We start from the raw sequence: 14,247 nt of genomic DNA, 5'->3' as shown, positions 1-14,247 counted from the left end.
GTACTTAATTTGCATATCTTACCCAGAATCCTTTGCTGCATTGGAAACAATGTAATTCAGAGGTTTTCTGTGGGTAAACAAGCTTCTGGGCCTGTCTAGATTTGTTAATGAACTACACAATGAGTTATTTTTTCTATATTTTGTGCGTAGTGGAGGATTTTAAACTTACCTTTTATCTCCCCCTAATTTAAAATGTTGTTGTTTTCTGCCCGGAATCAGCTTCACCCAGCAGTGATTCTATCCTACTCCCAGCTGATGAGTAGCAAAAACCCCAAAACAGCTGTCCTGGGATGGTTATGAATCACTGTACTAACCCTAGCTAAGCTTATAAGCTGTGTGAACAGCGATACTTTGGCGTAAAGGGAACCTGCTGAAAAGCAGACTGAAGTAAAAAGGTGTGTCATTGTGTACTTAATTTGCATATCTTACCCAGAATCCTTTGCTGCATTGGAAACAATGTAATTCAGAGGTATTCTGTGGGTAAACAAGCCTCTGGGCCTGTCTAGATTTGTTAATGAACTACACAATGAGTTATTTTTTATATATATATATATATATATATATATATATATACACACACATACATTATTATTAATAACATGTATTTGTAGAGCGCCAACAGATTCTGCAGCGCTATAAACATAGTTGGTATACCGGATAACATTTATAGGGATCAAATGGGTAGAGGGCCCTGCCGAGAGTTGCACTTTTGTAGTCGGCCCTTATGAAGGCGATCTACAAACATCTGGGCTCATAGGCTTACATTCTAAGGGGTTCAAGGGGAAAGCAATGGAGTTAGGAAAGGTTAGTGTAGGTTGTATGCATCCCTGAATAGTAGAGTCTTTAAGGAGCACTTGAAGCTGTTAAACTAGGGGAGAGTCTTGTGTAGCGAGGCAGAGAGTTCTACATGATGGAAGCCAGTCTGGAGAAGCCCTGTAAATGGGAATGAGAGGAAGTAACAAGAGAGGTGGAGAGGAGGAGATCGTGAGCAGAGTGAAGGGGACGAAAGGGAAAGTATCTGGAGACAAGGTCTGAGATATAGGGGGGAGCAGTGCAGTTGAGGGCTTTGTATGTCAGAGTGAGAATTTTGTGTTTAATCCTAAAGGCAAGAGGAAGCCAGTGAAGGGATTGGCAGAGAGGTGCAGCAGATGAAGAGTGATGTGTAAGGAAGATGAGTCTGGCAGAAGCATTCATTATGGATTGTAAAAGGAGCTAGGCGGCAGCTAGGGAGACCAGAGAGGATGTAGTTGCAGTAGTCACGGCGGGAAAGGATGAGAGAGTGGATTAAAAATCTTAGTTGTGTCTTGTGTAAGGAAATATCTAATTTTAGAGATGTTTTTAAGATGGCAGGCTTTAGCCGAGGAGTGAAGGAAAGGTCTGATTCAAGTGTGACCCCAATACATTGGGAATGCGGGGTAGGGGTAATGATGGAATTATTAACAGTTATAGAAAATTGGGGGGTGGAGATTTTGAAAGAAGGGGGAAAAATAAGGTGTTCAGTTTTGGAGAGATTTAGCTTAAGGTAGTGAGAGGACATACAAGATGAGATATGAGAAAGACAGTTAGTGACATGGGTTAGTAAGGAAGGAGGTAGGTCTGGTGCAGAGAGATAGATTTGGGTGTCATCGGCATACAAATGATATTGAAACCCGTGGGACTTTATTAAGAAACCTAATGATGACGTATAGATTGAGAAGAGAAGTGGACCGAGGACAGAGCCTTGAGGCACCCCAACAGAAAGTGGTAATGGGGCAGAGGATGCTCCAGCGAATGCAACACTAAAGGTACAGTTAGATAGGAGAGAACCACAAGAGAGCTGTGTCGCAGATGCCGAAGGATTGGAGGGTTTGGAGCAAAAGAGGGTGGTCAACAGTGTCAAAGGCTGCAGACAGATCAAGGAGGATAAGCAGAGAGAAGTGGCTTTTGGATTTTGCTGTAAGTAGGTAATTGGTAACCTTGACAATTGCTGTCTCTGTAGAGTGATGGGGATGAAATCCAGATGGCAGTGGGTCAAGAAGAGAGTATAGGGTAAGGAAATGGGATAGACGTGCGTATACTAGCTTTTCAAGGAGCTTTGAGGCAAGAGGGAGTAGGGAAATAGAACGGTAGTTGGATTGAGGGAAGGTTTTTTGAGGATAGGTGTGGCCAGTGCATGTTTTAGAGATGAGGGAAATATACCAGTGCTAAGGGAAAGGTTGAAAATGTGTGCGAGTATGGGGGTGAGGGTAGAAGAGAGGGGAGTAGCTGTGAGGGGATAGGGTCGAGGGGACAGGTAGTGAGGTGGGAGGACAGTATAAGGGCAGAAACGTATTCCTCGGTAACGGGAAAAAGAACTAAGTTTAAGGGTATTTGGGTTTTGAATGATTGTGAGCTTTTGAGGAGGTGGGAGATTGGTAGTAAGCTGAGAGGTGATTTCATTTCTGATGGAGTCAATTTTGTTATTGACGTGGCTGGCAAAATCTTGAGCTGAGAGAGAAGTTGTATTAGGTGGTGGGGGTGGGCGGAGAAGAGTATTGAACGTTGAAAACAGACTTTTGGGTTAGAGGAAAGAGTAGAGATCAGATTAGAGAAGTATTGTTGCTTATAAAGTTTAAGGGCAGAATAGTAGGAGTTCAGGATGAATACATATATACATACATACACTGTACAATGGTCTTGTCAGAGAGCACAGAGAAAGTAACAAGGGTTTGAGTTTGAGGGATATGCAAAACTGATGAGCTGCAATTCAGTAGTGCACATTATTCACATGAAAAGGGGTTAAACATATAGGAAAAACCCCTATTAAGCCAATCAGGAGCAGCAGCCACACAGACAGTCAATCGCCAACGACTTCCTGCTTGGGAATGCTTGTAACTCCCTAGCAGGATTGGACTTAACTGTTTCATCTCTTTGCAGGAATTAAACACAGATCATGCATTATGGACACTAGAATGTACCTTTAACCCCTTAAGGACAAGGGCATTTTTCAGTTTCTTACCCTTAAGGACCAGGGCTATTTTTACATTTCTGCGGTGTTTGTGTTTAGCTGTAATTTTCCTCTTACTCATTTACTGTACCCACACATATTATATACCGTTTTTCTTGCCATTAAATGGACTTTTTAAAGATACCATTATTTTTATTATATCTTATAATTTACTATAATTTTTTTTTTATAAAATATGATGAAAAAATGGAAAAAAAACACTTTTTCTAACTTTGACCCCCAAAATCTTACACATCTACAACCACCAAAAAACACCCATGCTAAGTAGTTTCTAAATTTTGTCCTAAGTTTAGAAATACCCAATGTTTACATGTTCTTTGCTTTTTTTTCAAGTTATAGGGCAATAAATACAAGTAGCACTTTGCTATTTCCAAACCATTTTTTTTTCAAAATTAGTGATAGTTACATTGTAACGTTAATATCTGTCAGGAATCCCTGAATATCCCTTTACATGTATGTATTTTTTTTTTTAGTAGACAACCCAAAGTATTGATCTAGGCCCATTTTGGTATATTTCATACCACCATTTCACCGCCAAATGCGATCAAATAAAAAAAAAAAAATCGCTAACTTTTTCAAAAACTTTAGGTTTCTTACTGAAATTATTTACAAACAGCTTGTGCAATTATGGCACACATGGTTGTAAATGCTTCTCTGGGATCCCCTTTGTTCACAAATAACAGACATATATGGCTTTGGTGTTGCTTTTTGGTTATTAGAAGGCCGATAAATGCTGCTGTGCACCACACTTTTATTATGCCCAGCAGTGAAGGGGTTAATTAGGTAGCTTGTAGGGTTAATTTTAGCTTTAGCGTAGAGATCAGTCTCCCACCTGACACATCCCACCCCCTGATTCCTCCCTGGCCCCTCACAAACCGCTCTACTCCCTCCCCCATCCCACAATTGTCATTGCCATTTTAAGTACTGGCAGAAAGTCTCCCAGTACTAAAATAAAATCTTTTTTTTTATTTTTAAGCATTTTTCTTAAGTAAATAAATAGTTTCTGCAGTTTAGGTTCCCCCCTAACACCCCAACCTTCACGATCCCCCCCCCAAACAGCTCTCTTAAGCTCTCCCAATTCCTATTTGTGGCCATCTTAGGTACTGGCAGCTGTCTGCCAGTACCCAGTTTCTGATAAAATTTGCGCATTTGTGGGGGCGGAGTTAACTACAGAAGAGACAAGACGCACAATTCATGAGCTCCTGCAAAATTAACAAACATTTTCATTAAAGGGATACTAAACCCAGATTTTTTCTTTCATGATTCAGAAAGAGCATGAGATTTTAAGCACCTTTCTAATTTACTCCTATTATCAAATTGTCTTCATTCTCTTGGTATCTTTATTTGAAAAAGCAGTACTGTAAGCTTTAGAGCCGGACCATTTTTGTGTAGCACTTGCTGATTTGTAGCTAAATGTAGCAAACTGTAGCAAGCTCTACCAAGGTGCTGAACTAAAAATGGACCGGCTCCTAACCTTTTATTACTGCTTTTTCAAATCAAGATAACAAGAGAACAAAGAAAAATTGATAATAGGAGTAAATTTCAAAGTTGCTTAAAATTGCATGCTCTATCTGAATCATGAAAGAAAAAATGTGGGGTTAGTATCCCTTTAATAAGAGGGCATAATCCATATTTTTCTGCTCAGCCCTTAATCTAAACTCCTAAAGAGAGAGAGCAACCTTTTTAAAGCCTATTCTACTAAAGCTTTAAGTACCGACTACGGCATTTGCTGGGATCTACACCGACTGGAGTTACCACGAGGTAGAAGCAGTTACTTGTCTAGCAGTGGCAGTCTAATTTGTTAAAAATCCTCTACCTTTCAGCCAGACATGGCAGACTTCTACAGACAGATGCAAGCATCATTTGCTAAATTAGAGGAGAAAATGAATTACTGCTTCCATGACCTGACACTTATACTCAGAAATCAGCATATAGTGGAGGTCGTCACTACACCTAACATGGCAGATGATGTAATTTTCACTGAGAACGAGACATGTCAGCTCAACACAAGCCCACTAACTTCCATGCCAGAATCTGACTATCCAGGGCAGAATTCCTTGAAGAACAAGAACACAAAGCTACAATTATCCGCTACGGAAGACCAAAATGCGGTCATCTCTTTGGAGTGGAGAAAGAACACATCAAAGACTTCCACAGAGACTTCTTCATATAATACCCCTCAGAGCGCAGCAATGTGTCTTACAATGGAGAAGAGCGCTGTTTTACTATCCCCGTATTGGACAGATCTTGTTACCAGAAGGGAAGCTAGGCAATTTACTAACCTCTTACCGTCGTCCGGTTACTGGCATCCTCATGTGAAGACCCGGATTGCTAGCCCTTGGCTGGACTCAGTTGCTGCGGAATCTGCTGCCGATACTGTGGAGGTTGCAAGTCCAGCGGAGTTGGTCAATTCTTGGTGGCAACCGTCTGCCGCAGTCCGATTTTTGCAGGGAGCCTGTAATAGTTACTTGAGGTCCCAGGAGAAGGGGATCTTCACAGCCCCAAAGAATCGATCTACACACACAGAACAACTGTCAAGGTGTCTCTGGTGCACAGCCGTTGGAGTAGCTAGTTCCCACATTACCCAGAACCCTGCTATAACCCACTCTGTCTGCGGTTTGCAGTTCCCACCCCAGTCTCCTTATGTCTTTTGGAATCGATGGATCACGCTTCGAAATGAGGGAATAGGCTAAGTCCAAGATTTAATAAAAGCTTCTGAGACTTTATTTAGTTTAAATAAGGCTGTAAGTTGATAACACAATGTTTATTATGTTCCGGTTATATAGTTATTTCCATATGGATATTCTTTGCCTTTGTATGATTAGACATAATTCATTTAAGTGCATAGCTCAGTATAATTATATCTTTACATACTCCTTTAGTTCCCAAAGGCTGGTTCCCCTTACTTATCCTAACATCTCAGAGAACATACACAGCGCAATCTTCTATGATACTGAGGATAGGAGTCTGTCTCAAGTAACCCCTTCTTAGATTTTCATATAAACAGATTGAGGTGAATAATGACATTGGCGTTCTTATGATCCTCAATTACATGTGCCCTGTGTCTCACAACACCTTAATAACTGAGCATACACTCATAGCTCCCAAAGGAGGTTTTTATTTATGTTTTTAGAGTCTAAACACCCACTAATTAGTCCCTGGCAGAGATCTCTTTTTTTATTTTTTTATTTGTAAAGCTTTATTTTGTCAAGTGCAATAACATGTCATACAATACAATATGTTAATAAGTGAATAGAACCTGTTGATTCTTGTAGTCTACAATAACATATATACATTACATTCCTTATAAGTGTCTGAGTGGTTTGCATAAATCAAATAAATGCACTTTTATATCATTGATGTTCTTGGCTGTGGAATAAAGAGTCCCCAGCCACTGTATGTGTCCATAGTTATGCTTTCGGGTGCTTCTGCAGGTTTCTTCAGGTTTGCTTTTCATATCGTAACATTTCTACAACTTACTTTACTCACACAGTTGTAGGTGCCAAAAAACCTGAAACAGTCACCAAAGAAGTGACCAGAGAAAGAAGGAGAAGGGAATGTGTTGGAGCGGTTGAAGAAGTGAGATAGAGTGTGCTTTTGATAAGTGGGATGAGTAGGTAGGGGGAGGGGAGGAGAAGGGGAAGAAATTTTTTTTTTAGGGGGGGGGGTAGGGAAGGGGCTAATGAAGGGGGGGTAGGATGTAGAGGGGCAGCGGCAGAGAGGCAAAGTTAGGTCGGCACAAACCCATAGTTAGTTTTCTAAGCGTTTAGGGGTATTTAGACTCCCTTGCCCTCCCATGTCAGTACCTTCATTTCGTGCGTGCCAATTTTGCCAATTTTGAGGTAATGGTATCTTTCCAGCCGAATCAGGTCCCCCACCCTGTGCCTCCATTCCTGTAGGCTAGGAGCGCGTTGTTTTTTCCACAATGCAGGTATGAGTCCCTTCGCCCCGTTTAGCATTAACAGAAACAGAAGGTACCTGTCCTCGCCTATTATCTTGGGGAATTCGTGATATATCAAAGACGATGGTCTGGGTGGGATTATAATCTTGAGTAGTCTACTAATCTCACCAAATACCTCCTCCCAATATGGGCGGATGAGTGGACAGGTCCACCAGATATGAAGGTATGTTCCCTCTTCGCCACAACCCCTCCAGCATCCCCCGTTTGCATGTGGGTATATTTTTTTAAGTCTTTGGGGCGTCATGTACCACCTGCTCAGGAACTTATAATGCATTTCCTGGATGCGCATGGAGACCGACGCCCTCCTGGCCTTATCGAAAATTTTGATCCAGTCCTTCAAGTCAATGTCTAAGCTCAGTTCGGTTTGCCAAGCTTCTGCGAAGGTCGGGAGGGCTTTCGTTCCACCAGTCAGGAGGAGTCTGTAAAGTTGTGAAATTAGGTGTTTGGGGGTTTGTGTCATTGTGCATAATACCTCAAATAGAGTCCTGTCTCTCGTCAGATCTGATCTTTCTTTGTGCGTGTTAAAGAAATGTGAGAGCTGGGCTACTCTGAACCATGAAGCATATATGTCGGGTCTCAGTTCAGCAAGGTCACTGTGATTTTTAAGTCTATGTTGGTGGACAAGGTTATAGAATGCCGCCTCAGCCAGCGCGTATGGGGCTTTGTGGGGTCCACAGCTCGCCTCAGCGCCCATGTCAGGGTTCTCCTGAGCCGGGGTCACCGGCGAGGTTGGGGTGGAGACGTGGGGCGCCCTTCCGATTAGTTTGTCCCAGGTTTTAAACACCTCCATGATAAGGGGATATTGTGCGATGCTAACTGGGCGGCTTTTGTGCGTTATCCAGGCCATCGCACCCACGTTCCCCCTTTGCAGGATCTCCCTGTCTATCTGTGTCCAAGCCTTGTTTGGTGAATTATGACACCATTCAACCAGTCTCTGTAGAGATATTGCTCTCAGGTACTCTGTCAGGTTTGGTATTCCCAAGCCACCTCTATCTCTGGGCAAGTATGTTGAGCTCTTGCGTATTCTCGGCCTCTGCCCATGCCAAATATAGGCCTCAATTGCTAGTTGTATGTTATGGATTTGCTGTGAGAGCGGCCGAACCAGGATAGTCTGCATGATGTACAGCACTCTTGGCAGGATGTTCATTTTGACTACCCCGATCCGGCCCATCCATGAGATGGTTTTGTTTTTCCAGCTAGCTAAGTCACTTGCTACGTCTTTCTCAATTTGTCTATAGTTAGTCTCTACTATGTCTTTCAGGGAAGACGTGAGTGTAATCCCTAGGTACTTTATGGAGTTTTGAGCTACTTTTAATGGGCAGTTAGACTTAAGGGCCTCAAAGCTTTCAGGGGTCTCTCTGTGATGTTTAGTATTTTGGATTTCATGGGATTTAATAGGAAATTGGATACTTTTCCAAATTCAGAGAATTCGACCAGAACCTCCCGGAGTGAGTTTGATGTGTCCGATAGTGTCAGGAGGACATCGTCGGCATACATGGCTAGTTTGTGCTCATGTTCACCTACCAATATCCCCCTTATCCGTGGGTTGCTTCTAATTTTCCCAGCTAAAACCTCCATGACAAGGGCAAACAATAGAGGCGATAGTGGGCAGCCCTGCCTCGTCCCGTTTTTTATCTGGAATGTTTTGGACAAGGTTCCGTTGACTTTCACTCTTGCGTTTGGTGTGGAGTAGAGTGACATAACGGTGTTAACCATCCTAGGGCCAAACCCGAACTTATTTAGTGTGTGTCTCATAAATGACCAGTCGACCCGGTCGAACGCTTTTTCAGCGTCAGTTGTGACTAGGGTTAATGGTTTCTGGTTGTTTTTAGCGTAGGTTATTAATTGCAAGACTTTGAGGGTGTTATCTCTTGCCTCGCGGGCTGGGATGAAGCCGACCTGGTCAGTTGAGACCAGTCCAGGGAGGTATTTGTTTAAATGGTTGGCTAAAGTTCTGGCGAGTAGCTTTACATCAGAGTTGAGCAGAAATATCGGTCTATAATTCTCCGGTTTATCAGGAGGCTTCCCTGGTTTGGGGATCATGGCTATATGGGCTTCGAGCATTGTGTGCGGTAGTGTAGGGTGGTCAGGGAGGGAGTTAAAAATAGTTACCAGTTCAGGGGCCTGTCGGGAGGTCTTTTATGGCCTCTTTCACTTCGCTTACTGTGATAGGAGACTCAAGTGAATCCCTCTCCTGTTCCGAGAGGCTAGGAAGGGTCACCCCGCCAGTGTATGTGTGGAGATCATGTTCTGTTTGCAAATCTTGAAGGACAGCTCCCTCTGCTCTACGTTTACCCTGAATATTATACAGAGATTCATAGTAATCACTAAAAACATCAGCCACCGACCTTCCGTCGGCTCTGATCTCCCCATCCTGATTCCTTCTTTCATAAACATAGGTGTTAAGCTTTTTACGCGCTATTGCTCTGGCCAGCAATCTGCCGGCCTTGTCACCGTGTTCAAAGTAAGTCTGTCTTAACATTAGTGCCTGTTTTTGATACCCCTCTTGTAAATATACAAGTAGTTTCGCTCTTGCTTGTGCGAGCATTCTCAATAGGCTCTCATCCGCCAGGGATTTCTTATGCTCATTTTCTCTTCTGATACCCGTTTCAAAAGATCCCGGTAGCGCTCCCTTCTCTGCCTGTTCAGGTGCGCTCGCTTCTTGATCAGTAGGCCTCTGATGGTGCATTTATGCGCCTCCCAGACGGTACTACTCTGCATATGATCATTTGCATTTGTCCGGAAGAACTGGACCAATGATTCTTGGGTCTCTGCACGGAACACTGGATCATCTAGCAAGGTGTCGTCCAGCCTCCAAACATATGGAGTGACCGGTGTGTTTGGCCATTGGATGGAGCAACTAACCGGCGCATGATCTGACCATGTGATCGAGTGAATGTTACTGCTAGTGGTTATCGTGAGGCCTGTCGTGTCCGTAAATAGTCGATTCTGGAGTACTTTTTATGTGGGTGTGAGTAGAATGAATAATTTCTTGCGTGTGGGTGGTGCAGGCGCCAGATGTCGTGTATGACCAGTTCAGTCAGGGAGTCGTGAATGCGCTTAAGGATCTTATGGGGGGTGCTGGAGATTCCGTTGGACGTGTCAAACGCGGGGTCTAAGGGCGCGTTCAGGTCCCCTCCCAGGTATAGCACTCCCCTTTGGATTTCAAGCAGCTTGCGCGTAACTTCTTGTAAAAAGAGGTGCTGAGATTGATTAGGGCAATATATGTTGGCCAGAGTGACTGCCCTACCAAAAAGGTTGCCTAAGAGTATGATGTATCTGCCGTTTGAATCTCTAAGGACCTGGTCGACCTGAAATGGTATATTTGCGCTAAGTAGTATTCCCACCCCATTTTTCTTTTTGGGACCTGAGGCAAAATATGCTGTTGGGTATCTACGGTTGTACCACTTTGGTTCGTGATTCCTGGCAAAATGCGTCTCTTGTAGATATACTATCTCCCCTCCCATTCTGTGTAGGTCAGTGAGGGCAATAGATCGCTTACTGGGGCTATTAAATCCCTTAACATTGACCGTAATAATTTCCACTGAAAGATTTTTTTCCCTACTCTGTTGGAGGGCCATGATGTGCCCGGTCTAGGGGGAGGGAGGGGAAAAAGGAGAGGGAAAAAAAAAAGGGGGGGGGGAGGGAGGTGAGAGGGAAGAGGGGAGGAGGTGAGATGGATTGAGTGGGGTAGCTGAAAAGGGGGGTTGAGTTAGTGGGTAGGGGGTATTGGGAAAGGTTTTAAGTCTAGTATATATAGTTGGCAAATGGAGCAAATGTGTCTCAAGTCTATAGCTCAAGACAAAAACAGTAAGAACGAATTAGAGAAGAAAAAACAGAAAGTCAGGGGTAGTTATCCCTGAGTGAACATCTTAAACATAAACTTTTAAACATTTTCATTTGTTTCAGAACGCACCTAGTAAAAAAGAATAATTATAAGTTGAACAGTTCTATGCAAGTAACCAATATTCTAGTTTGTGAGCTGCTGGGTCTGGGGTGAGGTCTTGTGTAGTGTGGCAGTATGTGTGTGCTTCCCCACTCAAGGGCTGTGTCAGTCATCTTTTAAAACTTGTGACAGTCTCCTAGGTGGGTTGTGTTTAGCAGCTGTCTCGCTATGTGTGACTGTAGAGTCGCAGTGTGTCCTTATGCCATTCGTATAGGTCACAGGTGTCATGCTGGTAGCACTTAATCTAGGCCCTTTCACCTGCCCTCATGGGTTGCTTTTGTAAGACCTCTACCCTCCCGCCCAGTCTGCCCCGATGGTGTTACTATGTGGTCCCCCCCTCCTTATCCCTATCCCCCTCACAACCCATCTTCCCACAACAGTAGAAATAATTTGTTCATTTCAAACCATAGTTAACTCTATATTAACAGTATATTCTTTTAAAATTATACCATAATTCTGGGTTAAAACAAGCTCAGCTTTTTAACTTAATATTTAGACTTATCTGTGCGTGTTTGCTGAGTGCAGTCCATGGTAGGCCCAAGTCTAACCTACTGGGCCTTTTGTTTTAGTCCAACAAACTTGGAAGCTTCTGGATTCACTTTCCGCTGTTCTCCATTGTGCTTTCTTCAGCCTGGGCGGAATCTGATCCCTTCTAGGCCTCTTTCACGGGGGTCCTCTGGTGCTTCAGCGTTTTGGCCTGGGGGTCTGATGTCAAGGCCAAGAGCCTGTTTAAATGCAGGAAGGTCATCAATAGTATGCAGAACATGAGAGGTATTGTTCATGGTAGCTATCAGACAGGTGGGGAATCCCCATCTGTATGGGATTCTTCTATCCTTCAGAACAGATGTGATGAATCTTAAGTCCCGTCTTTTTTGTAGAGTGGTTGGACATAGGTCGGAATATACTTGAACCTCTACTCCCCGGAATTCAAGTGAGTTTTTTGCCCTGGCAAGTCTTAAGACCAGTTCCTTATCTCTGAAGGACAAGAATTTTAGGATAATATCTCTGGGGGGGGGCCCTGTTAGGTGGCTTGGGCCACAAGGCTCTGTGAGCTCTTTCTATTGGGGTTTCTGCTGCTGCTTCATTATTTTTAAGGTATTTGATAAAGTCCTGTATATATTCCAACAGGGCAGGGGGGGGGGTCAACACTTTCTGGAACACCACGCAATCTTATGTTGTTCCTCCTGCTCCTGTTTTCCAGATCCTCTATTCTATCCATTAGTGTGTGAACCACACTTTCCTGCGCTTGCGAGACACTTGACTGGTGGTGTAGGTCAGAGCAGATGGATTCCTGCTTCTCTTCAATGACTGTAGCTCTCTGTTCCACTGCTGAAATTTCGTTTTTGAGTTCCCCAAACATAGACTTAAAGTCCTTCATTGCCTCTTTTATGTCATCCTTTGACGAAAGGTGCTTTATATCATCTTTTGTGAGAAAGTTCTGATGCTGTGGGCTGTGTTCCGCATTGTGAATCTGGGCCTGCGTGTTGTGTGCGCCCGTGGTGCCTGGGTCATGTGCGGCTCTGGTTTGCTGTGATGCTGTTTCTGCTAGTATCATGTAGTTTTCTATCGCTGTGTTTTGTGGGCCTTTTGCTGGCTTAACGCTTCTCTTTCCTGACATTGTCTTATTCTGCTGTTTTATTATATTTTTGTTTAATAAATGGCAAGCAGGGTGTCTTTCTTATTTTATGTATGTAGTTAATTGCTGTCCCTGATCACTTCCTTGCACTCTTCCAGGAGAGTGTGGCTGAGTATTAATAAAACACCTCTACAGGAGCTTTAGCCCCAATTAAATTTTCAGAGTTGCGCTAGAGGGATAATTCCTAATCTTGTGGGCCACTATAGCCCAGTATGAGGCCCGGGCCAGTATCTTGGGTCTGCTGCGTGCTTGGGCCGTTTTGTCACTAGATGTTCTCAGTGACTGGCCTACCTCTACGCTAGGCCTCAGGCCCTAGGAGTCTGGTCTAGTGCTAATCCGTCTTGGGGGTAATTTCTGTTAGTTTTAGTTAGGGTCCCCACGTGTGTGGCTTATGTGTCGGGCAGGTTTAGTTATGAGGAGGCCCCGTTTGAGGTATGTGTGTATGCCCCAGTTTACCTCGCGGTATAGGCCCGCTGCTGCTCCCGGCCCGATCCTCCACTTGAGCCTAACGTATTTTCGCCTGGGCTGGTGTAATGGCGGGTGCTCTCTGTGTGCCGGTTTTATGTTACCGCGTTCCGGTCTTTAGGCCCCGACACTACCAGGTCCCGCTGCGGCCCTTCTTTCTTAGCTCCCTTCTTGGCGGCACTGCAATCTTCCGGGGTGGCAATAACAGCAGCTGGTGCTCCGCTGAGGGTCTGGGGGGTCCTTATGCCCAGGCTGTGCTGATGGTACGTTCTGAATTTTAGATGTTTCACATCAGGGACTACGGAGCTCCGTTAATTAACAGCCATCTCTGATCGTGGCTAAGCTCCGCCCCCGGCAGAGATCTCTTTTAACTGAAATTATTATAAGGAGACCATACAGCTGAGATCGCCCCTATAACATGTTAAGGTACCTAACTAGGTGTATTTATTAATGATGGCTCACATCTGTATGGAACCTGACCCTCCTTAGCTCCTCTCCTATAAGTACTATATATAGCAACTGTCGTATACAGATATCGCTTTTCAACCTTGAAAGGACAGGCGGTCAGTCTGCACAGATTGTCTTGTGAGTCCTTGTATTATGACATATGTACTTATGTAACAGCTCTTCATCAAAATCTTATGTCATTCACTTCACCTCATCTTACTAAGAGGGGGTACTGGTCGGAGCCTTCCTTCAGTAGCGCAATTATAGATTAATAGCAAGCAGAACAGATCCTAATACAACTTTGTTAGGTTTACTGCACACAGATCTGTGTTACACGCTTGATAATAGGCTATTTATACTGCTTGTTTCTATATATTAATGTTAATGTAAGATTTCATAATTGAGCTCACATGTCCATTTCTTTGTACTATCCCTGCTCATAGATTCTTTTTTTTTTTTTTCTTCCCGGTTTTAGTATCTCTCCATCCTCTGAGCCAAATTACTATTACCAGTAACTTAACGGCTCCTTCCTTCAGCGTAAATTGCAAACTCTACAGATATGCAACCATTTAAGTTATTCCAATATACCTCTCAAATGTAGTTCCACAGGTATAGACTTGAACCTCAGACCATACCAAGGTTATTGTGTTGAACAGGGTTATATACAGCCATATGATAGTCAATAGTGCCTGGTCATTACTTCTCACACAACTTACATTACCTGCATATTTTAGATCCCATCCATGCGCCCCCCACCCCAATTGTCCCTAATAGTCCTTATCTTAGTTACCAGATAGATTGCCTTT

The sequence above is a fragment of the Bombina bombina genome, chromosome 7 (genome assembly GCF_027579735.1).
Source record: "Bombina bombina isolate aBomBom1 chromosome 7, aBomBom1.pri, whole genome shotgun sequence".
NCBI lineage: Eukaryota > Metazoa > Chordata > Amphibia > Anura > Bombinatoridae > Bombina > Bombina bombina.
This window is presented reverse-complemented; position numbering follows the sequence as displayed.